General features: G+C 48.3%; 1 pseudogene; it reads left to right on the top strand.

Moving 5' to 3' along the window:
* Positions 1–5,511: 5,511 nt before the first annotated feature.
* Positions 5,512–7,105, top strand: LOC142774352 (uncharacterized; annotated as a pseudogene).
* Positions 7,106–7,477: the final 372 nt, after the last annotated feature.

Genomic DNA, 7,477 nt, shown 5'->3' with positions numbered 1-7,477 from the left:
CGTTGAGTCGGACGTCGCGGCCAACCCAGCAGTCAGGGTCGCAACTCCGGAGGTCCCGGATCAGGCCCCGGCTCACGAGGACCACACCCGGTAGGCCTCGCCCACGAACCTGCTCCCGGCCACTGCACTCAGGCAGGAGCCGTTCGGCAGGTCTCGGCCTTGGACCTTGAACAGACACACCGGAGCTCGACCTGGCCGACACGTACGGGTCTCACGTCCGGCTCAGGAACGCTGCCAGGAACTCGTCCTCTCGAGCGGCACACCGTTTCGTCTACCTTCGTGGCCTCAACTCTCGAGCTGCAGTGGCGGAGATGCCTTGACCAGCGCGACCTCGGACCTCGTTTCCAAGCTTTTGATCACCTTCAGGGCGTAGCGGTTCCACGTGCGGGTTCTGGCCAGCACAGCACCGTCTGTGCCGTGCTGAAATGCTGCTCGCTACAGCTGCGGTGCGGAAGCTCACTCACCGGCGTTCGTCGCCTTGGCCAGGGCACAGCCAGGTACCCTCGGGTGCGCACCTCGTGAGCTCGCGGCCCACTTCCGAGGCTGGTGCGTCGCTCGGTACGGCTCGGCACCACTCGGCGATCCTTGATTCAGGCAGCAACTCCCCTGGCATCTGAATCCTCGGCCACCCTGAACCTCGCCCGGCTCCATGGTCCTCCGTACACACGCCCGCGTCTCGCCCGGCAGAACATCTCGCTCGTCCCTTGCCGAAGTGCGACGCTCTGGTGACACTGGCGCTTGATGGCATGGGTGCGGCCACGGAGCAGTCAACCCGCATCGGAGACGCGATGCTCCATGCGGGGCATGGCCAGCCCGTCCAGCGAAGAGCGTGCGCCGAGACGCGATGCTCGACGCAACCGTGACCATTAGCCAGGCCACGTTCATCGCTGTGTCGAACGGCTGACCGTGGAGACGCCTCGCCGAGATCCGCGATGCCCTCGGCAAGGAAGAGAACAGCAGGCCAGGCCGCGCCCCGAGATGCAGTACTCGTGCCGGCAACGCCGCCCCAGCTGGTAGTTGGACGGCAGTAGCATGGACGGCCGCGTTCCCTGGCCGGAACCTGGATCGCCTGCGTCCGACGCTTCGGCCCGCTGTCTCCCGTCTGCCGCTGCTCCGGCTCGTCCCCCAGCCACAAAGCCTACTGCCACGTAATGGTCGCACGTGGCCCAATCGTGGCACGCCACCTCTATGGGCCACCACTGGTCATGAGCTGATTGGCGCACAGTTGACTCGTAATCGCACGTGCCTTCTTCTTCTCTTCTTCATTTCTTGTTGTCGCCTTCGTGCCACCTGCTCTCCGCTCGTCTTCTTCAGTTCTGGTTTGATGCTCCTCAGCGTCTTCAAGTCCTTTCCTTACACTCCTCTTTCCTTTGTGTCTTTATTTACCCCCGCGCTCCCAGTTTGCTGAACCATCACAAAATTCTAACATGCGTAATACAATGATTCAGGGCACATGAAGCGAGAGATCAATGGAGAGTTTAACTGCAAAGGTGAGAACCGCCAAAGCTATTTGTACCGAATAAAGTGAGCTTCGGTACTATAGATCGCAAGATAGATTGCTCGTGTATGTACTTCATCGCTTTCGCATAATGTGTACGCCCTGGTTTAACGCATTTAGGCGTTACAAAACGAACGTCGGAGTGCTTGCCTGTGACTAGTTGTCATGCGATGCTCGCTCGAACTTAAAGTCACAGTTTCAGTGTGCCAACATAACTAAAACATCTTTCGCATTGTACCAACAGCTCATTTTGATGAGCTTCCTACTTTTCTGAAGCCAGGTTACATTGAAGTAGGAAGCTTGCCAGGCCCTTGATTTTCAGGAAACTGCACCTCAAGGCCAACAAAAAAGGAGGGCCTCTGCACGTTCGCTTGTGGATGGCTCGCTTTGCACTACCCATTTATTGCCGGAGCGTCCATGGGGCGCTGATGGCGGCGTTTTTCACAGCGCCACCTGGGCAGAGTCGGACGTGTTTAGGAATGGGCTGCGACGTCAGCAGCTGGAAATAGATTCTTGTGGATGGAGTGGCACTGCCCGGTTCGTTTGCAGCGGTGTATGTGGGCTTGGGCCAATCAACCGAGATGCGGACGTTGTTCCCACTTAGGCATGTGTGAAGTTTTTTTTTTGTCGGGATGAACGACCGGGTAGGGTCCGCTACAGCGCGGCGAGAAAGACCTGAAGATGGTGCCGTCACGGGGAAAAGTGTGTGTGCGCGTTGCTAACTCCTCACACACAGAAGGTGTATGCTTGCTATAGCGGGCTGCACAAGGCCAGCGTAAGACATCGATGGTGTGTCGGTGGTCTATTGGGATGTCTGAGGTTGTGGAGCTGGTTGAAAAGACTATGGAGTTTAGGCAGGGATACACAGCTACTGCTTCGTCCTGTCGACATGTGACAGCATATTGTTCTTGTCGACCCTGGAATGAGGTTTCATTGCAGCTTTGGTGTGTACGTGCCATTACGAAGTTCCTGTAGTTTGGCGTTCATGGTCTGAGTCTGCACCGGGTAATGACTGCTTGGCGGGAAAGTGCGTCGACGATGACGTTGTCTTTCCCACTGATATTTGTCATATTTGTGGTGAACTGTGCAATTGTTGAGAGCTAGTTTTGTAGAAGACGCAGCACTTTGCCGCGATGTTGAAAGGACACGTAGGTAAGAGGCTTATGTTCGGTATAGATGACACAGTTTTGTGCTTCGAGGATGTGGTGAAAGTGTTGCACTGCCTCGTATTACTTAAGATGTGGTGCGCAGTGTGCTGGCGAATTTGTTGTGGTGGTGATTGTAGTTTCGTCAATGGAAATGTTGGTTGAAGGGGAAGTTTTCAGAGTTGCGAGTGTCTTGGAGAAAAAGGCCAAGGAATGCCAGGTGTTGCCCACGCGTCGCATGAGGGCGGCGCAGACGGCGAAGCAAGATGCGTTCGTGCTGAGTCCCAAGGGAGCGCCTGGCACAGGATAAACGAGGAGCATGGTGGTGCAGTGGTGCAGAGGGCGGCTTAGAAATCTTTGAAGGTATTCGCTAACGTCGGTGTCCACTTGACGGTTGGTTTTATCGTAGCCTAGTGAAAGCATTGTGAAAAGAATCCTGGTTTTCGGCAACGTGTGGCAAAAAGCACCTGTGAAAGTTCAGCATGCCGACTAAATGCTGAAGATTTTAAGCGGTGGTGGGTTGAGGGTAATTTTGCAGACCCAATGTGCGCTGGGAAAAGGGCCGAATTACGCCAGCGGCGCCACTCTAGGCGCAGTGTGTCGCCACAAGTTCCTCGGGCGCCCGAACTCTAGACATCAGTTTTCGTAGTAGAATTGAAATCGATAAACGTTGGAGTGATTTAAATAGGACTTACGGTAAATAAAAAGAAAAAAGCTTAGAGCGGTTCACAAGACGTAGAGTTGTGTCAGATGTGAGGTACCCAGAAGTACAAAATGGTGAAATGCACCAAGTCCTCTTGAAGCGAAATATTAACTTCGAAGTATCAAGTATCCATTGTGGCTTGATACTTCTCTCTAAAGTCCTTCTCTCTAATGTCCAGGTATTTTGCACTATAAGTCACGATGAATCTTCACCAACTAGCCAAGACTCTCATATTTCTTATCAAGGGTATTTATGAAATTACAAAACATTACTATCCGAGTTCGCATAAAAGTTACTACTTGTTTGTCAAGTGAAAGACGTTCACATGCTGCTGTAAGCACTGATGTAATTGCTTTGCACGCTCTTGCGTTAGCGTCTCCTAGTGCTCCTGAACATGGATCACAGCCTGGTTTTGAGGGTGTTTTACCTTTGTAACAAGTGCCTTTCTTGTTTTTTTCACAGCGGACTAGTGTAGGACATTCGTAATTTGAACGACAAAAAAAAATATGGTGGATAAATCTAACAGTGCTCTCTGAGTAACGGGAAAACGAAACGTGCCCTTACAAAGTAGTTGAATATTTACTGTACATTCATTTGAAAACCTTGTAGATTCTTTATTGGTGTTTGACATATATAGCACCAATTCATAGGAATGCAGCCAAGTTTACGCTTGGTGGTACATCTCCATTCTGATGCCTAACGTTAATGTTGAAGGATTAAACAAACCTTTGTGGTCATACATGCTTGTCGTATAGCTGTAGTAGTTAACAGTAAGAGCATAATCAGAGAAAGCGGTGTGGCAGCCTCATGTGCAATACTAATCGGACGCGCAACTTTACACACCACTTCTCTACTTGCAAAATACAAGAATACTTTCTGTATTCTTGTATTTTGTTTTGTTTTTTGTGTCGCTAGAATTTGTGTAACTACTTGTAATCTTTTAGAAATGTACTTGGGAATCGTTGTCAGTTCTTCTATACATTTTTCTTTTGTCTTGTGATCTTTTTTTTTTAACTTTTACCTCCAATTTTCTGTATTTTTGCCCCACCCCCTCTGTAATGCCATTGGCCCTGAGGGTATTCTAAATAAATAAATAATAGAAGGAAACGCAACGTCCGTCGAGTCAAGCGCGTTTGGCCAACCACGTTTTTCTTTGTGGGGCGACCATAAGTTGTCAATACGGTTGATCTCATAATCATATGGTGGTTTTGGGACGTTAAACGCCACAAATCAATCAATCAATGGTTGATTGGGCGAGTTGGTGATGCATGATTGTTGTCAAATGAGAGCGCACTACATAAACCCGTATTCATAAACGCGACATGACTAGAAACCTCGACTCGGTAAAGTTCACCTCAAAACAGAGCGGCACTTAAATGTAGCCAGGACAGCCATTACATTTCATAGATGTTCCGAGCATCTTGCTTTAAGAAGTCGAGCTTGTTTGCGATGCGACCCATCGGGGTGTGGGATTATCATGCTAAATTGAATGAAATATGTTTCTTTTTCGAAAAAAAAATAAGGCATTTCTGAAACTCACGGAAAGCTGCTTTCTGACCTTTGATAATATGGAAACGTAAAAAATAGCTATGAACTCTGTGTAAGCCAGCATGACCAAACAGACCGCAATGCCCAAGCCAATCCGTAGCCACGCAGTGATCAAAGAAGAAAAAACTCCCAAGCATTTCCCCGAGGGTGAACATGGTTAAGTGCGAATACACGGGGTGATGGTATGAGGGGTATTTATTAATTCGCACTATTTTATTTATTAATCACACTATGGTGCCTTTATGGTTTAATGGTTCCTGGGAATCGCAATTTGATCACACGGGGGAGTTTACGTTACCTCACTGGCGAATGCCAACGGATTTTAACTTTACTCCCCCCTCACGACCCGCTCTCAACGGGAGACAGAAAGAGAAGGCGGGCGCGCGAGAGACAGGGGTGCGTGCGCAGCTGCAGCGAGCGAGGAGAGCGGAGGAGCGAGCGAAGGAGGAGGGGGTATAAGGCGCGTTACTGACACCCATATCAGCGTCGCGTCCGTGGCTTTTCGGTAGAGCGTCGCACTGCGGCCCGCCAAGTCCTCTTTCTTTTAAAGATAGAGAGAAGACTGCGGACGCCACCGACGGCGGTGGATGGTTTGGGGTCGCTTATACACTTAAAACATGAAGTCGGATGCCACTGACGCGTTGTTCAGGGAACCGCCGCCACGATTTACAAATGAAGAAAAGGAAGTCCCCGTCAGCCTTGTGAACAAATATACTAAGGCCATCGAATGCAAAGAAAAAACTAACAAAACTGATGAGTCGTCGCTGAACGCGAAGATAGGCGCATTGAAAAAGCTATGCGTCGAGTTCAACGCGCAGCATCGCGTGACACCCCGTGATTTCAAGCAGCTCAAGGAATGCAGGTCAAATCTGAAACAAAAAACAAAAATGGAAAAAAGAGAAGGCTGATGAAAAGCGAAAGATCTTCAAAACAGGTAAGCACTGTGTCTGTGTCGATAGCCAGTAGATGTGAACGCAGCAGGAACGTAGGCACAATTTTGTTTAGGGGTAATCGGGCCTGCCTTATGTGCATTTATTTGTAAATGTGCGCGCGTGTGTACATAAAAAGTGTGAAAATTTTAAAGGCTCTAGGTCCTTGAGCTCCTGGAAGCACCCTCCTGGCTACGCTAATTGAGTGCAGATTGAGTGAGAAGTCATTGAGTGATTGACAACGGTGAGATGCGCAGTGGTAACCAACAGGCACTCGCTGCGTCTGAGCCGCAGTATTCGCTTACATGCATACCAGAAGGCTTACGTTCTAGCAGAAATGAAGCGGGGTAACGAGTGCGCTTTATCATAGTCAGTGGTCCTGTAGAAAACTGATCTAGGGCCTTTTTCTAAAAAAATTATATCATTTTCGGGGCATGAAAGTTCACAATGCCCATGCGCTTTGTCAATGTTTTCAGAATGCTCAAATTCATCGCCCATAAAATGTGCTGCCAAGAAATCTGTTACTTGATTTATAGATCCGACAAAGGCTTCCTTATAAAACGAGTGTAGGTTTTCATTTAAAATAAATTCTGGGAACGCTGCGTTCGGAGTTTTCTATGCAGCCTAAAAGGGAAAGTACGGTTCATAATGAAGCAGTTTGGGTTGAAAGGTAACATTCCACGAAATGTGACACTTTCTACGAACTAATATTAAAGAATTTTTACTGTTGATGAGCACTTATTTGAGAGGTAGATAGTGCAAAATAATGTGTACAGATAGCCACAAATTTGAAAGATAGTTGATTTTTACGTATGTTTAGTCGTCTACGTTCATGTGCATTGTAAGATATGTTTTTGCTGCATGTTTTAAACGGTGCTTTATTGTGATCATTACGGAAGACAATGCTAGGTGCTAAAGAACTTTGTCCCCAAAACGCGTCAATGCTATTGGCTGCATAACACTTTTGACGAGGCTTGCTTTTAGGTGGGTATTTCGTAACACTCGGATATAATGTAGTTATACTGGCATGCTCGCGTGAATGAAGGTGACGCACACATGTTTATATTAGACAACATGTTTATTTTAAGGAAGACGAGCGTCTTCCATTGTTTATTTTAAAGATGGAGGATGAGCATCAGACGAGTTGGAGGACGTGTTCACTTTCAGACATTGTAGGTTCGATAGCGAGCCACATGGATACCACAATCGCGAATGAGGAGGACCCAGATGGGCTGCGTACCTACCACCTGTACAAAGCGAGCCGGTCATCAGGCTTCTCTAGTCATTGATAACAGAAACCAATGAGCCCAGTTCCATCTGCTATGGTAACTGAAGTAAATTGCGTTATTAAGTATGATAGATCAGTATAGTACAAATTGCTTTAAGAAAAAGCCTTTAGCTGTAAAATCGTTTGTGTGTGTGTGTGTGTGCGTGTGTGTGTGTGTGTGTGTGTGTGTGTGTGTGTGCGTGTGCATGCGTACGTGCGTGCGTGCGCGTTTATGCTCTTCTTGTGTGTCTCGGTGGTGCGTGGTAGCGCAGTGATTTTTGTAAGTACAGAAGAAGAGTTGTGTTGCAGAAATGAAAAAAAAATGCGCGTATGCTCCGGTATAAGCGTTCAAATTTTCAAGAATGATTTAGAGATTAACCCTGTAAT

The sequence above is a fragment of the Rhipicephalus microplus genome, chromosome 10 (genome assembly GCF_043290135.1).
Source record: "Rhipicephalus microplus isolate Deutch F79 chromosome 10, USDA_Rmic, whole genome shotgun sequence".
Classification (NCBI taxonomy): domain Eukaryota; kingdom Metazoa; phylum Arthropoda; class Arachnida; order Ixodida; family Ixodidae; genus Rhipicephalus; species Rhipicephalus microplus.
This window is presented reverse-complemented; position numbering and strand designations above follow the sequence as displayed.